General features: G+C 41.1%; 1 protein-coding gene across 2 annotated transcripts in view; it reads left to right on the top strand.

The window, feature by feature from the left end:
* Positions 1–18,785, top strand: part of LOC127572484 (multiple PDZ domain protein) — a 295,812-nt gene that overhangs the window by 31,525 nt on the left and 245,502 nt on the right. Inside the window, exon 2 of one of the 2 annotated variants that reach the window (XM_052019821.1) lies at positions 5,024–5,068. The gene's annotated coding sequence lies outside the window, so the exon portion shown is untranslated. Of the gene's footprint in view, positions 1–5,023; positions 5,069–10,295; positions 10,359–18,785 lie in introns of those variants that run through there. The other variant, XM_052019820.1, reaches the window with a different exon arrangement.

Raw genomic sequence — 18,785 nt, 5'->3', positions numbered from 1 at the left:
TCATGCTGGCTACTTTACTGAGGCAGTGAGAAGTGTAGACAGATTAACACACATTTGAAATGTATGTACGTTGTATATATGAAATATATGTGCGTGTTCTATATATGAAATATATAATAACACACATTATGAAACAGATCTTGCCCACTTGATGCACACAAAGAGCTTTCCTCCTCCAGAGATGACCAGGAAGCCCGGGACCACCAAGAGTGAAGGAGTGTGATGGGAGTCAACATGTGTAAAACCACTTAAACATGTGTAAAAACCCATCCAGATGGACACATTGGAGTCGCCATCAACAAGTCCATTAAGGTTATGCTTTCTCAACTAATGCTTCAGTTTTCAGTATACATCAAATAATTATGTGTAAGGGGCATTAAAACTTATGTTGCATGCCACTTAACATCATTGCACTTGTTTGATGGCCTTTGTGTGCAACCATATCATGAGGCACCTCTTACAAGTTTCCTGAAGTGCACTCCCATGCAGCACACCATTGGCTTTTTGATAAAATTCAGTTATGGAGTGGACAAAAACTTTGCACGAATCAACAGAATTCCTAGGCCAAAGAGTCTGATTTATCCACAGTAGCTGGTAATACTGGTAGTATATTAATAAAAAGCAAGTAAGAATACAAATTTTACATTTGGCGCCAACCATTTTATTCCAAAACACCACCGAAGTGTGGTGAGTGATCAGGTTACCCCAAGCATAGGACAAATTTACTTTATTGTTGCAGAAGGGGAAAATGAAGTGCTTCTGACAGGAAGCATAATCTGGCAACGTAGTTGCTTCAACCTCACCAAAGATGATAGTCCAAGTTATATTACTGAGAAGGATTATATTGGTGACCGTGTTTCTACTTTTTGCAAGGAGTCCTAGAGTGGTGCAATACGGTTCAAAATTGTTCTTTGTTCTCAATTGATGTTGCTATTGCGGGTCACCAAGTCCACCAGCATATCATTTTTCTTAAGTCCCAATGATTGTTTCTCTTCTGTAAGAGTGAGAGAAAATCAAAAGGCCAGCTGCTACCTATTTTTGTTTGATTCTCCTGGTGGGAGATCACTGCACAACTCATGGAAATATTTCTTCTTGTGGGATCGTCTAGTCTCTGTGGAGTTGATAATCCTGCTGTAACCTCCTTTTTACCAAAGGGGGTGGGGGTGGGGGTAGAACAAAAGCATTTATGTTGCTTTTCTTTAAGTATTTATCAGTATTATGTGCCTTGTGATGACAGCACTTCTATAAAGTACTATTTAATTAGGAATGAATGAGGAATTCAATTTGAGCTTATTTCTGAACTCTCACTGCAAAAAAATGAGATGAGGCCAGTGGATTTAAATAATATCAAATGTGCATTATCTGAATTAATTTAACATACTGGAGGAGCACAGTGCCGTCACAAGACAGTCTTAAATCTGTAAAATTGGCAGATTGAACAGGACAACCAACCTAATGAACAAAACATTTCAAAACAATATTTCTTGCTAAGTCGTAGCCTCCTTTATGGATTGTTTTCAGACTTACTGATACGTCTGTCTAAAATTGCATACTGTTGGCAAAGGACTAATTAAAAAGAAATAAATGGATATCTGAGCATGATTACAAGACAGTAATCTTATCAAGGGATTCAATTATGTCATAAATTGCAAGAGTAAAGTTCAACTGCTTTATAATCAACATCTCAGGCCTGAAATGAGATAACAGTCTGGAAAGCTCTTCCATACAAGATTATTGAATTTCTAGCTGCAGGCATCAGATGTTATCACCAATAGCCAATGCATCTGAGTATTCGATTAAAGCAATGAGTACATTGAAAGATTAACAGCCATGGTGCTACCACTGTATGTTAATCCAGTGATAATCCACTACTGCTGCTCACTGGGCAATAACAGCATTATATGATTTTAGTCTCTCTTTGAAAGTGATGGTTCTGTAGCAAGATACAGTTGAGAGCTGTTTCATACCCTGGAGCATGCTCAGGAAGCCAAGGTTCACTAACACATTCCACAGTGTCATCTTTATAAGCTGTAACAGCTGCATTTGTTTTTTCTCAATCTGACTTTTCTCTTAAGTGTAGTAGGAAGGAATTGGAATGGATGAACCTTTTTTAGAGAAAAAAATAACTGCTGCAGCCCATTACAGGGTAACAGAAGGAGTAATATATAAAAATTAGTTTTCTTGAGGAAATATAATGCACTGATCCTAGCTTTGAAACGGTGTTATAGTGAAAACAAAGTTCAGACTTTGTTTGTGAACTTCTAAACTGGAATTATGTTTCCTTTTTAAAAAAAAATGAACAGAGAGTATTTTTGATAGCATAACAAGGCCATTAAATCCAACGCTCAGCTGGGGGTTAGCTTGGAACCAGACAAAGGCTTAAGTTTCAGAGACAGATTGTTTAATTTAACTGTTAAGATACTATTGTAATATAATGATCAGATCAGTTTAACTACTCCCCTCATCAGCCTTGGCTAATATGTTCTACATTAATCAAAGACTTATATTAAGTCACATTATAAATCCTAGCTCCCTCTGATGGTTTGGTAAATAAGTGCACTGTCCAGTGAGCTGCTGAGAGCAGGAAACCTGAGATACAATCAATATCAACACCAATGCTACCTGCTGATTTCCTCAGTCACTCTGTGAACTTCACTATTGATTGGCTGATAAAAGGACCTGATGTCATAAGTACCTCATGCCTCTTAAAGGTATCCTGAATGTCTTATAGAAGAGGTGCAGTATGGATGAGAGTATTTCCTGAAATGTGCATTGAAGACTCCACGATGGCTAACCATGCTGGAGAGTGTGCACAAAGATTCTGTACATTGCACTGGAGTTCTTGCTGGTAGAAGTGGAATTTAGGGAAAGGTGGAGGTGGAGGTTGGTGGGTGCAGGAGTGGTTATAGTAGCAAAAGATCTTTCAGATGCACTTTACAGGAGCAAAAAATGGAGGCAATGCTTGAAGTACAACCCCAGGAGCCTAAACATTATACAGGAAAAAATTAAGTATTCGTATATGAATTGCAAAGTTTATCTTCAAATTCCAACTCCTAACAATTGCATCTCTAGTCCCATTCACTGCTCAATTCACAGCATGATAATCACCTACATGCAAAACCATTACTCAACCCATGCTATAACTCAACTTCACACTCTATGCACTGTTGCAATTCTTAATCACTCATCCCACAGTTCAGCACAAGCTGGCAACTGTTCAACCAACTTAGCCACATCAATTGAACACATCGCACAATACTCACTGACACACTTCCCTCTTTATTGCAGAAACTGGTCAGTAATTATGAGAAACAGAAAAGAATTGAAGGGGGGGAGGCATGCCTGCGAGGATAAACACCCTTAGGGAAAACAGTCCTGCTTATGATGGGGATCACTGGCGATATACAAACAGGGAGAATGTGCCAATTCAGCATAGACAGCCTCAGAACTTTTATGAGGCCTGGGTTCAACAACACTAGCTACAGTTCCAGCATACCTCCCACAAGGCTTCACACACTCTGATTTTGACACCAATACACAATCCAGGAACACAAGGACTAGACACTGACAACGAATGTCATGCCAGCATAAAAGCTGTCATCGATTAGACCATTCATTTTGTAGAAGAATGACATTACTGACTGGACCACTCTGGAGGGGTCCTGCAGTTCTCAGTGGCTCTCAAGATCTGTTGTAGTCTTCATAGGCTGTGCAGGCTCACCACTGTAAGGACTTAGCTCTTGCCATCAGCTTTACAGTGGATTGGAAGCAGAAGAAAGACGAGGAATGGTAGAACAACCTAGACACCTTTCTGAATGGACCATCTGTGACCACCTCTAACATCTGCACTGTTTAAAACTTTTAATTCTGTGGATAAAATTGTGTAATGTAAATTATTATTAATGACTTCCTTTAGTCATAAAGTATGTCTTTCTTTTGGTTCTTCTCTCTTCCCTAACATAGAAAACAAGTTCTATGTACAATCAGTCTGTTTAAGAGACATTTCAATAGGAACTTAAATAGACAATGCATAGAAGGATACTAATGTGGGCAACCAGAATTAGTGTAGATGGGCATAAAGGTCAGCATGGATGTGATGCACCAAAGGGCCTGTTTCTGTGCTTTACAACTCTATGACTTTATGATTCTAAAATATGGATACAGAGTGCATACAACTGTTTAAGGACCCTTGGTAGATGAAAGAGTGCTTATATAATTATCCCTCAGCATCAAACTCAGTGCATAACCTTTGAAAGTTTGAAGTAACAAAAGTAGTATAACACACTATAATTAAAAATATAACAACCATCCATGAAAATGAGATTGTAATTTGACTTGATTTAATAAATACGCAATATGATGTGTCTTGTCAAAACTTTCTTTTTGGTCTAAGAAGCTTATATCAAGTATAGTGTAAGAGACAAGAGGTTAATTATTCAAAAGGATGAGTCATAATTAAACTCATAAATTAACCCAATTGCCTGTAGTTCTAATTTAATTAAAGCAAACCCATTAAATTACATAACCTCCTGTCTCTCCTAATGAAATAAGAGAACACTCTCCAAGGAACCAACCAAATCAAGAGCATTGAATTCAGCAAGTTATTTGTTACTGAACAGTTCGCAATTTGCTTTATTATACAACATATAAATCATCAGGTTTGAGGTACTTGATTTGCAGGATTTCAGACTGTTAATTAACCCATGTGTATATTGTAGGGCGTTCTCACAATTAAAGTCTTTGATACATGTGATCATCGCTTAACCGCAGTCACTTTATAATAATCACAGAGGCTGGAGTGACAGCGATATCACGGACAGCACGCATAATTTGAAAGTGCTTTGGAATCAAAACATTTGATATTCTGCTAGTATAACTGAAGCAACGTTTGACCCTGAGCTCTGTTATATAGTCATTGTAAAGTGAAGGAGGAGAAACTGGTCCTCAGTGTGGGATTACTTCAATGTATAAATATTGTCCATTTGAAACTGAATTTAACATAACAGTAATTTTATAATTACAGATCGACTCATCAAAGACCACCTCCAATAATAAAGTATTTGATCATGTAAGTCCCCAAATTTTCTTTACTTCACAATTATTGGCTGTACCTTAGCCATCTTTACAGGAAGCTCTGAAATTCCCTCCCTAACCCTCTCTTTCAGTCTTCTCTTTGTCCTCTTTGCAAAGATTTTGGTTCCCTTGCTTGATGTCCATTTATGTGGATTAAATTTAGTCTCAGACGTTGCCCTGTGGAGCACCCTGGGATATTTTCTATGCCACAGAAGGTAAATAAATGCAAAATGTTATTTCAATACAACTCAATCCTCATGAGAGGATTTAGACAGTCAGTTTAATGAAGGTAAACTCAGTGAATCACAAAAGACTAGACAGCAGATGGTGAGAGGAGGAGCAGGGACCATTAGATGTTTTAGCAGCAGATCCAAGCTTAGGAACACTTTGGGCCTTTATCTACAAAAGGCAGCTATCTGACTACCCTGCAATGCATTAATTTATGAAGCTGCAAAAAGATATCCTGTAAGACGCCCTGTATTGGTATCCAAGCAATCTGTTTTTTTGAACTGCAGGTTAGTATGACCTTCACAGTGAGGGCATTGCCTACTTGTGATGGAAATCAGATTCCAACAGTCAATGTTGGAATCAGCAAAGTGCTGAGTTAAACCTTCCAGGAAAATATAGTTTTCTATATTTGAGTAACCCTCCAGTTCAGGTTTCCTCAAAATTCAGGAAATGTCTGGGCTTAACTCCCCATTTTATACAGATAAGAAGAATGCACTGTGCACTTCCTACAAGAAAACTTAGTAAACATATACAGAGCATTTAAATCCAATTTCCATCTACTTCAACACTAAATGAACCTTCTTCATGGAAATATGCATGAATTTTAGAGGTGTAAAAGGCAATCTGGAAGATAATACTGTGTTTGATGATCAAGTGATACAGGTCTCCATCTGATTTCTCAGTGCTTGGTCGGTCATTTTATGTTGGAGTGAACAATCTCACTTGTCCAGAAATTGCAGCCTGTCATGTGTTATTACAGATGTACCTTTAATAGGGAGATAAAGTAAAATATCTTCTAGATATCCAGTGCTGAATTCAGACTTTCTGCTTCAATTCACATGGTTATCTCACCTCCAGAGTATTTGTGGGCACAACAACTAGCTGTGAAAATTCAGCAATAATTTTGCCAGCTTGGGCATCAGGGAAATATTGCATTGTGGCAAATGCTTAATCAAAATCTTGTGCCATCTAATTCATTTTTTAAAAATATCTAATGCTTCTAAAAATTAGCTTTTGATGAAATGATATCACTTGTCTGCTGCCTTCCATTTGCTAAATGAGAAAATAATTTAAAGACAAAACCTTTAAATGTAATAGTAAAGCAAGTCTTAGTAGATTCAGGAGAAAATTTGAACATTCCTAATGTAATACATTAAAAAGCATGTATTTAGTATGGAACATTGTCAAACCACATCCAGTCACAGATTTGCAGTCAATACACATAGTTGGGAAATATTGTACTTTTGCACACCCATGATGTGGAGTGATAAGCTGAGTCATACTGAAGAGAGAAGCTGCAATGAAAATTGGAAGGGATAAAGTCACAGTTGCATAATCCTTACCAGCTTCTCTTGGCCCTTCATAGGGGCTGCTGTTGACTGAATGGCAGCTGACAGTCCATCTGCCCTCTTGGCTGCAGACCCATCAGTCCAGACAGACTAAAGAGAGAGATAACACACAGAGGGAATAAATGAACAAAAGGGAAGTGCTAAAGTTGAATAAAGAGCCATGGCAACATTGGAAAAAATATGGCTAAGCACCTTAGTAAGGAAATAAAACAGAAAGTTCAGCAAATTGCACAAGCTGATCGATATCTCAAACAAGTAAGGGCCAGGTGATATCATTGTTAGAAGTGGCTCTTCAGTGATTACTCTGTATCTATTAAATAAATAGGGGAAGAAATTGATATCATGTTGGAAAACAAGCACTGGAAACAGTGGAGGTCACACCTAAGATATATTCTCCATCTCATCATCACAGTGGAAGAATCCAGCCATTGTCAGGAACGTTGTTTATTACATATTCATTCAGTGAGTGGAATTTCAGGACTAATTAGCATCTGGTAAAGTTTACTGGCGGTGACTGAAGTTTTGATTACCATTCTTAAAGGAGAGCAGATCATTGTCTCCAGTTACTGCTGGGAGTTATTTCAAGGCTCTGGGAAGTTTGCTGTAAGTGACATCCAAACAGGTCAGAGTTTGGACACCTCAATGTTGGACATCTTAGTCAATGAAGTTTGAGAAGGAAAGAGTTTCTCTGCCTTCAGGAAATCCAGATCTAACAACAGTGACAGGAGATGATTACCAGGGCCGATGCCAGAAGGGGAGTACCCAGGGCCTGAACACAGTGTCAGAAAATGTTTTATTACCTTATCTGTGATCAAGTCACATCAACAAATCCCATATCTCAAATACTGGGTCCAGATCTTGTCTGCCTACCTTGTGATAGAGGGAGTGTAGCAACAGTCCACCAGATTGATTCCTGGCATGGCAGGGTTCAAATGGGAGCAGAGATTTAGTGGACTGGAAGTATATTCTCTAGAATGTAGATAGGAGATTGTGAGGAGATCTGAAAATAAACTTAATCCTCATAATGCTTGATGGAGTAAATGTGCGGGTGATGTTTTACACTCCTGGGTTTCTAAAATCAAGAGTCACTGTCTCAAAGTAAGGGGTCAACAATTCAGGGCAGATATGAGATGACATTTCTTTATTCAGAGGGTAGTGGGCCTTTGGATTTCTCTACCCAAGAGATATGTGAGGGTTCAGTTGTTGAATATATTCCAAACAGAGATCAGTAGGTTTTTAGATATTAAGGGAATCATGGGGTATGGTGCAGGGGTACTGAGGTAAAAGATCAAGCCCAGTCTTATTGATGGTAGTTGTAGGTGTGCGTTGGTCTAATGTTCTTATGTTCAAAATTGTCATTGTGAACCACACACATTGGTTCCTGCCATAAACGTAATTCAATATCTATCCACCTCCCTAACTTTGAATGGCCTGCCAAGCTCTCACACACTATCCCGATTCCACACTCCCACTTCTGAAACTACACACATTCCCAACTATTGAAACGTGGCAAGCACCTTGCTAAAGACTTTCCAACACATTTTTCTCTCTCTTGTAAGACAGGCAACACACAGTTAGACTACAACTGGAGACCATATATCCATCAGCTTAGCAGCCTAGAGGATAAAGTCCCTTCCCCCTGAGAGCTTTATCACTTCCCCATAGTAATGGGAGGCGGAAAACTGGGAGACGTGACTGGAGTTCTCTACAGGTCCCTGAGAAGTCCCTGAGGCAGAGAGATTCAAGCCATTGAGAACAACCTGCAGTAGATTGTACATTGGCATGATGAAATCTTTGGAGAGCTTTTCCAGCTGGACACAGTAGAGTGATCTTATGACCAGTGCTCTTGAAGACTCTGATAGGAGTCTTCAGCTCAAGCGAGGCTTTTGGACCCTTTCGACCCCTTCCAGGGGAACACAGAGGTCCAGTGGGACTGCCACTAAAAATTGCCATTTCTCACACAACCAGGATTCCCTTGAGTCTTGGGGACAGAGTCATAGAGTTATACAGCATGAAAACAGGCCAACTGGTGCACGCTGACCAAGTTGCCTACCTGAGCTTGTCCCATTTGTTCGCATTTGGCCCATATCCCTCTAACCTTTCCTATCCACGTACCTGTCCAAATCTCTTTTAAATGTTGTAATTGTACCCATCCCTACCACTTCCTCTGGCAGCTCATTCCGCATACCCACCACCCTCTGTGTGAAAAAGTTGCCCCTGAGGTCCCCTTTAAATCTTTCCCCTCTCACTTTAAACCTATGGCCTCCAGTTTTAGACTCCCCTACCCTGGAAAAAAGACTGTGAGTATTCAACCTATCTATGCCCCTCATGATTTTATAAACCTCCATAAGGTCACCCCTCAGACTCACTTCCCATTAAATATTTCACTCAGCACAGTTCATATAGACGTACCAATGTTCTAGTCAATTGGTGGGAGTAGGGTGGTGAGGTTGGAGAAGGTGGTTCTTCCCAATGCTAAACAATAAATGTCCTGTGTGTGACTAAAAGATAATGTTAATTGTGTTAGCACTACTGACTTTAAGAACATACGAAACAGGAGCAGGAGTAGGCCATCTGGCCCGTCGAGCCTGCTCTGCCATTCAATAAGATCATGGCTGATCTGACCGTGGACTCAGCTCCACTTACCTGCTTTTTCCCCATAGCCCTTAATTCCCCTACTATGCAAAAATCTATCTAACTGTGTCTTAAATATATTTAATGAGGTACCCTCTACTGCTTCCCCGGGCAGAGAATTCCACAGACTCACTACTCTCTGGGAAAAGCAGTTTCTCCACAACTCCATCCTAAATCTATTTCCCTGAATCTTGAGGCTATGTCCCCTAGTTCTAGTCTCACCTACCAGTGGAAGCAACCTTCCTGCCTCTATCTTATCTATCCCTTTATAAGTTTGCAAGGCATTTGTCAAGTCACAGTTGTGGGAGGGCTGTCATCACCAGCATCCTATTCTCCCTATTTTGACAGGCACTTGCACTGCACTCTGTACTATGCTAAGTTGTTTGGACTAGTTATAGATGTATGCTGGTGATTCTCAAATTAAAGTCTGTGTAAATTGGCACCCATGGATGTGATGGACCCAAGTTAGTAGTCATTATAGCATTAGCAACAAAGTATAATTATCATTGAAACTTACACCATGCAAACATTTAAAACTGTATTAGAGTCATACAGCATAGAAACAGGCCCTTCAGCCTGTCGAGTCCATGCCAGCCCATTTACATTAGTCCTACACTAACTCATTTTTTTCTCCCACATTCCCATCAACTCCTCCTCACCCAGGTTTGGGACCCAGCTCTCTTTGTACGATAAGATGGACTCTTGGCCTCACAGCCTACATCATCATGGCCTTGTACCTTATTGTCTGCCTGCACTGCTCTTTCTCTGTAACTGTAATTCTTTGTTCTGCATTCTGTTATTGCTTTTCCCTTGTGCTACCTCAATGTACTGAATGTGATGAAATGATCTATATGGATGGCATGCAAAACAAAGTTTTTCACTGTACCTTGGTACATGTGACAATAATAAACCAATTGCCAATTTACCAATTCTACCACTCACCTGCACACTTGGGGAAATATACAGTGACCAATTAACCTATCGTCCCGCACATTTTTAGGATGAGGGAGCACACAGAGGAAACCCAGGTGGTCACAGGGAGAAGGAGCAAACTCCATACAGACAGCAGCCAAGGTCAGTACTGAACCCGAGTCACTGGAGCTGTGAGGTAACGGCTCTGCTATCTGCACCATTGTGATTCTCTCTTTAAGGAAAGGGTTTTTTAATAGTTAATTTTATAACACTACCCTTTGCAGTTCCACAAACAACCTGGCTGCAGACCTAGAGACTTAAAGTGTTATTTTGGAGCCACAAAAACAGAGATTTATAGTTCCCAAGTAAAGATGTCCCTTTAAGAGGGGTGTGGAGGAGGGTGAGTTTCACCAGACGGTAAAAGGCTAGAGAATGATACATTTGTGAAATAGGTACTGTACGGAGGAGTTCTGTTTGTAGAAAAATCACAGATGTTTCCGAGCTCTTCATCCAACAAATTCAAGATAAAGTCTTGAAACTAGAAGTGCATTAATTGCCTCTTATCTTGCAGGCAATAGGAATCCAGGCTCTTGTACTGAGTAAAACCCTCATTTTCACTGCACCAAGTAAATATTCAGGCTGTGCTGTATAATGTCAGAATCCATTTCCTCATCATGATGTCAATGTTTCCATATCTATTGAAATAAGGCATTAGATAGAGTAGCATGAGATAGTTCGAACGGGTTTTTAACTTTTGCATGGATTGGTATTATAATAAAATTCTCTTCCAGTTAAGTTTTCTAATTAAGAATGTTTTCTGTTCATGTTCACACTCCATTCTTGTTGATGAATCATTGGCTTAATAGACAGCAACAACAGTGTTTCATTCCTGCTGGCTTTTGTGCTATCTATGTCATGAGCAATACACTGCATTTGATGATTTTAAGGACATTGTACTGAGTAGTTTGAACCATCCTCTTTGGACCAGAGTTTTGGGGAGATTAATTTGGTAATTGGTTTATTATTGTCACATGTACCGAGATACAGTGAAAAGCATTGTTTTGCATGCCATCCAAACAGATCATTCTAAAGCATAAGTACATCATGGTAGTACAAAGGGAAAGGCAATAACAGACTGCAGAATATTGTGTTACTGCTACAGAGATAGTGCAGCGCAGGTAGACAAATAAGGTGCAAGGACCACAATGAGGTAGATTGAGAGATCAAGAGTTCACCTTTAGTGTAAGAGGTCCTTTCAAGAGTCTTATAACAGCAGGATAGAAGGTGTCTTTGAGCCTGCTGGTATGTGTTTTCAAGCTGTTGTATCTTCTGCCTGATGGAAGGAACAAAACCAGACTGTACCCTTCCATAACTGCCTTAGCTTGAATTTATTTACCTTAGCCAGGGCACTTTAGAAGTGAGCAACAGGTTTCCCTTGAGTCAAGAGGATACCTGAAGAGATGGTGTTTTGCCATCAGAAAATCAATAGGATATATTAAAGGGTAGAAGTGACTCAAGGCTTGGAGTAAAGTTTCCCATTGAAGGTGTCAGCCGATTCTACAGAGCTGTCAAAATGGAGAAGGGCTACAACAAGACCAGCTTTCTCTATTCAATTTGGTACTCCCCTATCAGAAACAAATCAATGGTCCCTTGAAGTACTTGCAATGCCCTTTCCTCTATACTGTCATGGTAATTTAATACACGGTTTATTCCCAGTCTGAAAAAGTTCAATTTCCCTTCCATTTTTACTCTTAATTTTTAACTTGTCCCTTGATAGTTGAAAACATTAAACAGTTTCCAAATACCAGTTCTCTTTACAATCTTCAAAGCATCAGCAAAATCACCAAAGAAAGCAATACTAATTTCCTCATCGCTGAAGCAAAATGCTGCAGATGCTGGAAATCTGAAATCAAGGCAGACAGCACTGGAGATATTCAACAAGCTGGACAGCATCTATAGGGAGAGAAAAACAGCTGTCACTTAGGGTGAGAGGGGAAGGCCATAAGGAAACAGCATTGGAGTCAGAGGAAAGTGGAGGGGAATAGAGATCCAGAGGGCCATAGCTATCCAAGAGTTGAAGTGATACTAGGAAAGAAATTTTTGCCATATGCAATGTAAGCATCTCTCACTACAGATGCTGCCTGATATATTGAGCATTTCAATCCTTTTATGTTTCCTTAGCCTGCTGTTAAAATTTAAATTCCTGATAAGCAGAATTATTTTCCCTCATCGCCTCTGCTCTTTGAAAGACAATCCTCCGTGATTATATTAGCAGAACCATTCACAAGGGTCCAGATGGAAAATGAAAAGATATTTGCCAAGTTTAACTTCTTAAAAACTAAACAAATGTCTGTACTAAGCCTGAATATAACAACAGTCTCAGAGAAGTTTCTGGAACTCTCAGCAAGATGTAATCAGAAATCTTGAATCAAATGTGCTAACATGTTTCCTTTGACTAAATCCACTCTTCGAACAGCACAAAGAACCTAAATTCAACAATTCCCAGATTTATCCTAGCTTAATAGACACATTGGGCCAAAGTTTTCCAGAGGCTGTAGGCCAATGTAAATGACGGATTGTTTCCATCTAGGAATCTGGCAGTTTTGCAGGTTCTTTATCTAAACATGGCAGACAGGTGCCCACACCACGGGCATACCAAGGAACGTTTGCTTTTAGCTAACCCTAGGATCCTTCAGATTATTAGCTGCAGTTACAACTCCATTTTATATGTGCATTTAATGTAGCAAAATGCTTCAAGCTGCTTCACAAAAGCATGAACAAAAAACTGGAAATGGACCAGATAGGAGGGTAGCTGAGCATAAGCTGGGCCAAAAGGGTTAAAGAGCATCATGAAAGCAGAAGGAAATTTAGGGGATAATAAAGTCCCAGGATTTAGGGTCCTGGCAGCTGAAGATACTGGCAGTGAAATAAATTAATCTGAGTATGATGGAGAATTCAGCATTGCAAGGGCATGGAGAACTTGAAGGCTTATAGGGCTGGATGAATTCACAGAGATAGGAAGAGATAAAACAATGAACGGTTTTGACAATAAGGATGAGAATTCAACAAAGACGTTGAGTCACCATGAGCACAAGACTGATGCGTGAACAGGTCTTTGCATGAGTTAGGATGTGGGTCATGGAGATTTGGATAACCTCATGTTTAGAGGGTAGTGAGAGCATGGCCAGTTCTAACCTTAGTGGGAGTAGGCGAGACAAGGTTCAGACTCCCAAAAAATGTGCTCATGGACACATGGATTCATACATTTTCTGTCCCCTTGCCCCCAGTGCCTCAAACACATATACAATATTGTGGATGTTGAAACTGTAAGCTTGCTGAGTGAAGAAAGAGTTACATCTGCCATGTTCTCTGAGCAGTTAAATAATACATGTTTATAGCAGCCGCTCTCAGAAGGCCTAAGCACTTGCTACTTTGATTGATAGAGCTCATTTTTTATACTTGACTTCAAGATCAACCCCAAGCCACTAGAGGCCCAGTCACTTCAGTAAATTACCGGAGATTCAGGGGCAAAATTGCATCTCAGGAATTTGAGCTTGGCATACATGGAAACTCTCAGGAGATTCTGGGGCAAATCCAGGAAGTTACCAGGTATGCTGGGAGACTCAAATTCCTGAGATGTAATTTCCTGTTCTGCATCCATGTGGAGTTGGTAATTTGATCATGCAAAGTTTCTCCGATCTTAGGCCTTTTTCTGGAATATTAAAATATAAATTGCAATTGCTGCCTTATGCATATCTTTCCACATTAGTGCCTCCTGCAAAATAGCTCATATATCTGTCCTGGTGAGCGTAATCTGTATGATGCAGTATTGCTGCAAAAGACCTGACACAAAACAGGCTTTGGACCCCACACAAGACCACTTTATGGTGCATTATGAAATGCAGTGCAACTTCCAGCAACACACAAAAAGCTGGAGGAACTCAGGGGGTCAGGCAGCATCCGTGGTATCCCATCGTTGCTCCAGATTTCCAGCATCTGTAGTCTCTTGCATCTCCGCAGTACAACTTCCATTTGGTCTGGACATCAGAGATAAACACATGCAGGAATATTGGCTGCCATTTGGAGTGGCTTTCTCACATTATTGAAGCCAAATTTGGGGATATGCTCTCAACCAGCAGCACCACAGTCTTGTGCACCTATTACTGGCAAACAAAGAGGAAATTCTACTCCATGCGTTTTTTTTTAAACTCCTCAATTCATTGCTCCATTATAAGAGTGTTAAAGTATTATGATGCTGCACCATCAGGATAACAGTTTTCAACCTTGATCCCAGTGCAACAATACAAGTGCATGTTCACTGAACAATGCTTCCTACTAAGCAAAGGAGTGCTTGTGACAAGATAATCAAATCAATTTTGTTCGGCTGCTGACATTGTGTTTTGTAGCTAACATGAAGGGCTCCAGCCCTTAAAGGAATTGTCAACACCAAGCCGCACCACTCTGCTGCAAGTGGTATGGCTGAAGGTGGCCGAGAGGTTAGACAGGCCAGGGATGCTGTACCCAGGTTCAAAGACAGAAACCGAGAGATCCTATTAAAAGAGTTTCATTGGTGCAAGGAGGTCCAGTGATTGGGAGAGAGGGGTGCAAAAGATGATGGACGAGGTGTCAACCAAGTAAAACGTTGACCGCTGGTGAAAGAAGTATCATGACCTAACAAGATACGTCAAGGTAGGGGCTCCAATATGTTCACCTGCTCTTCTACTGTTCTTTCACCAACCATCATACTCGGGTCCTCAGCCTGCTACCTGTACCAAACACACACACAAACACACATCAGCCCCACCAGAACATATATTCTGTCAGTTTCCAGTTGGGCCGGGGGGCAGTCTGGGTGCGGTCTTCCCCTGGGAGCCTGGCTCCAAACCTTGGGCCTGTTTCAGCTCAGGAAGCCAGCCACAATCATTGAGCTCCCAACCCCTCCTTCCCCCAGCCCTCACAGACTGTCAGAGCTGTCACTGTTATCAGGACCAGTGAATGTTTGTGAATATCTTTGATATTCACAATCAGTCACAGTTGGGAACTGTTCGAAGTGAAACTTCTTTTTTACATTTTAAAACACTGCAATCATGCTGAATGGGAATGAAGCAGAACAGATCTGGCAGCAACAAACTGGGCATCTGAGGAACTTTGGACCATTTGCAGCAACAGAAAGGTACAGCGTCACAATCTGTAACCTGACGGAACAGGCTACCCCTCACTCTAACATTAATATCAAGCTGGGAAATCAAGTTTGTTTCCACAAGAAGCGTAGGATGCCACATCGGGACTCATATTCATACAGTAACAAAATTTTAAAAATTGGAAGTAACTTAAATTAAAAAATAACTCTATTTACCTTTACTTTTATATCTGATATCTCCCAATGATGTGAATGTGGAAAGTTGAACTTGTACCAGTTTTAATCAGGGCTGGATGGTGGGTGGCGGGAGGGGGGGGTGGGGGGAGCTGGGAAGGTGGAGGCAGTTTATGTTGCCCCATTGGGACCTACTGGTGCAGTACATTTGCTAAGCCAGAGGATGACCTGATGGAAGTATATAAGATTATGACAGGCATAAATAGGGGAAAATCTTTTTCCCATGGTAGGGGTATCAAAAACAAGAGGGCATAGGTTTAAGGTGAGAGGAAGGAGTTTTAAAGGGGATCTGAGGGGTGAGTTTTTTTTTACAGACGGAGTGGTGGATGTCGAGAACCCACTGCCAGAGGAGGTGGTGGAATCAGATACATTCACTATGTTTAAGAGGCATTTGGGCAGGCACTTGAAAAGGCAAAGCATGGAAGGATACAGTCCAAATGCGGGCCAATGGGATTAGTGTAAATGGACTAGAGGGTCGGCATGATGTTACCACTGGCTTAGACCCACACTCACACAGGAAACAGAGCTTTTGGGAAACTTGGATAATCTCGTCTGTAGCACCGGCAATGGAGATAGAGGATCCAGTTCACTGATGTGGCAGCCCCATAATTTCCTAAAAACACAGGTCCATGCTCATAGATAGCACCATCCCGCATATGCACACGTGGTTCAGTGACACCTCCATAGCCTAGACAGTCCTAAGCTGAATGACTGTGGTGTACTGTGGTGTACATTCTGACTGGTTGCATTACCGCCTGTTACAGAGGTTCCAATGGGCAGGGCGTACAAGAACCTGAAGACCCACACTCAACATTTTAGGAACAGCTTCTTCTCCTCCACTGCCAGATTTCTGAACGGTCCATGAACACTACTTCATTATTCCTTTTTTGCACTATTTATTTATTTTTGTAACTTATAGTAATTTTTATGTCTTGCACTGTACTGATGCCGCAAGACAACAAATTTCACAACACATGTCAGTGGTAATAAATCTGATTCCAATTCTGACTTCAGGACAGTGTCACCTAATAGATACATTGGGCAGGATGCTGCAGTAGGCAATGAGCATCGCCAGCTTGCTGGCGACCTTCCTGAAACTTAATTCAAGGTGATTCTTTCCCATGGAAACCTCTGCAAACTGCCAGAACCCTTCCTGATGAAACAATGCAAGCTCTGTACACAGCAAACCACACCATCACCAAGACCCTTTGGCAATTTTATCCACTAGCGTGGTTTCTAGGAGTCCAACTGCAGAGACTGTTTCCTTAAAGAAGACTTATTATAGAGAGAGAGAAAGAATGGTACCTGAAGTCCTCGACTGGTTGTTTGACTGTAATGTCCTTTCATCGAGTCCATATCCTTGGAGCAGTCTGAGAAGGCTCTAACATGCATTTAAGGCCAGGACCTTGTACATCTGGAACCCCGGCTAATCTGTAAGACTTGTCTTGCCAAAGAGAGAGTGAATCAGAAAGCCTGTGAACTTTTGGCCTAATATTCCCATCTGGTGCCTGTTCCTTTTCTGGAACTACCACTTGTTCCTCCTCATTCGTGTCAAACCCAGTAATGGTTGTGTAAATTTACTGTCTGCATCAAGTGGAGTGTAGGAGGCTCTGTCTGACGCTGGAGAGATGGATGCAGGCGGCTCTGGACTGTTGCCTAGTTTAGATCAGAATAATACTGACAAACTGTTTTTTCACGCGTACAAAGACTAGAAAAGAATAAAAATGTTAGAGTGCTGGGTCCAGGACACTCATTCAAAAGATGCGTCATGAGATCTTGACTGTGTGTGATGCTCTTACCGTTGAGCATATGCCTGAGTGGGAGTGAACTGGAACAAGCGGATGGAAGAGCTGAATAATACAGGCTGTGAGGTAGAGAGATGCTCAAAATAGATATTTGAAACATTTCCTGACAATGGAAAGGCTGAAACTATAATAATTCCCTAATAACCCCTCTTACCTTTAAATGCTTGTAATTACAAGCTCCTAGGTTTAAGTGAACTCCCAATACAGTTGTTGTTGGATGTTTGGCCTGCTCATATCGTTTGTGCTTATGTTGAGAAGTCCAGACATTACAATGTGGATTGCTTCAGCAATGGAACTGGAAAATTTCCCACATCATTTCATTTGGGGTCATAAACCCAAGAAAGCCTGATTTGATAAGATGAATTATTTTCTCTGCACAGATATGTGGAGGTTAAGCATGAGGTGTGATCTGCATATGGTCAATTGGAAGCCATCAAACCTATGAGTACTGCAGTGGATGCTCGTACCATTGCCATCATGTTCAAGGAAGCTTCAGGTCTCTTACAGCACTCCTGCAATACCTCCTCCAATGGATTACCAGAAGAACAACAGAGTCTCTGTACAACACAAAGCTTTTGTCCTCTCTCAGGATGACCACATTCATGAACTCACCACTGCTGCTCTTGCCAATACCTTTACTGTGGCTTGCCTGCTAGCCAGCCCAGGCTGTTACCACTAATGGTGAGGAGGCGCTGATCAGTAGGCTCAGAGCTACTTGGGGTCATTACTTAGAGTCATACAGCACTATAGCATGAAAACAGGCCCTTCTGTCCAACGCATCCATGTTGACCATGTTGCCTAACTGAGCTAGTCCCATTTGCCTGTGTTTAGCCCATAATCACTCTAAACCTTTCCTATCCATGCACCTGTCTAAATGTCTTTTAAATGTTGTTATTGTACCTGCCTCAACTACTTTCTCTAACAGCTCATTCCATATACTCACCACCATCTGTGTGGAAAAAGTTGTCCCTTGTGTCCCTTTTAAATCTTTCCCCTCTCCCTTTAAACCTATGCCCTGTAGTTTTAGACTTCCCTACCCTGGGGAACAGACTGTGGCTATTCACTTCTCTATGCTCCTCATGATCTTATAAACAAGTTCACCCCTCAGCCTCCTACACTTCAGGTTGTGCCGTAGACGGAGGACTGTGGCAAATTTTGAGGCTCGCCCTGCAACGTGCTGCAGGTCTGCTCCAGAGAAGTTGGATAATGCAAGGGCCAGCTCTAGGTGGTAGCACGGCTTTTCTTTTAAACACAGTGGCGCATTTATAGAGCTGCTGCCTCACAGCACCAGTGATCTGGGTTCAATCCTGGCCTCGGGCGCTGTCTAATAAATCAGCCATGATCGAATGGTGGAGCAGACTCGATGGGCTGAATGGCCTAATTCTGCTCCTATGTCTTATGTCTGTGTGG

Source organism: Pristis pectinata, chromosome 7 (assembly GCF_009764475.1).
Source record: "Pristis pectinata isolate sPriPec2 chromosome 7, sPriPec2.1.pri, whole genome shotgun sequence".
Classification (NCBI taxonomy): domain Eukaryota; kingdom Metazoa; phylum Chordata; class Chondrichthyes; order Rhinopristiformes; family Pristidae; genus Pristis; species Pristis pectinata.
Note: the sequence above shows the minus strand (reverse complement) of the source record. Positions and strands in the feature narration are given on the sequence as shown.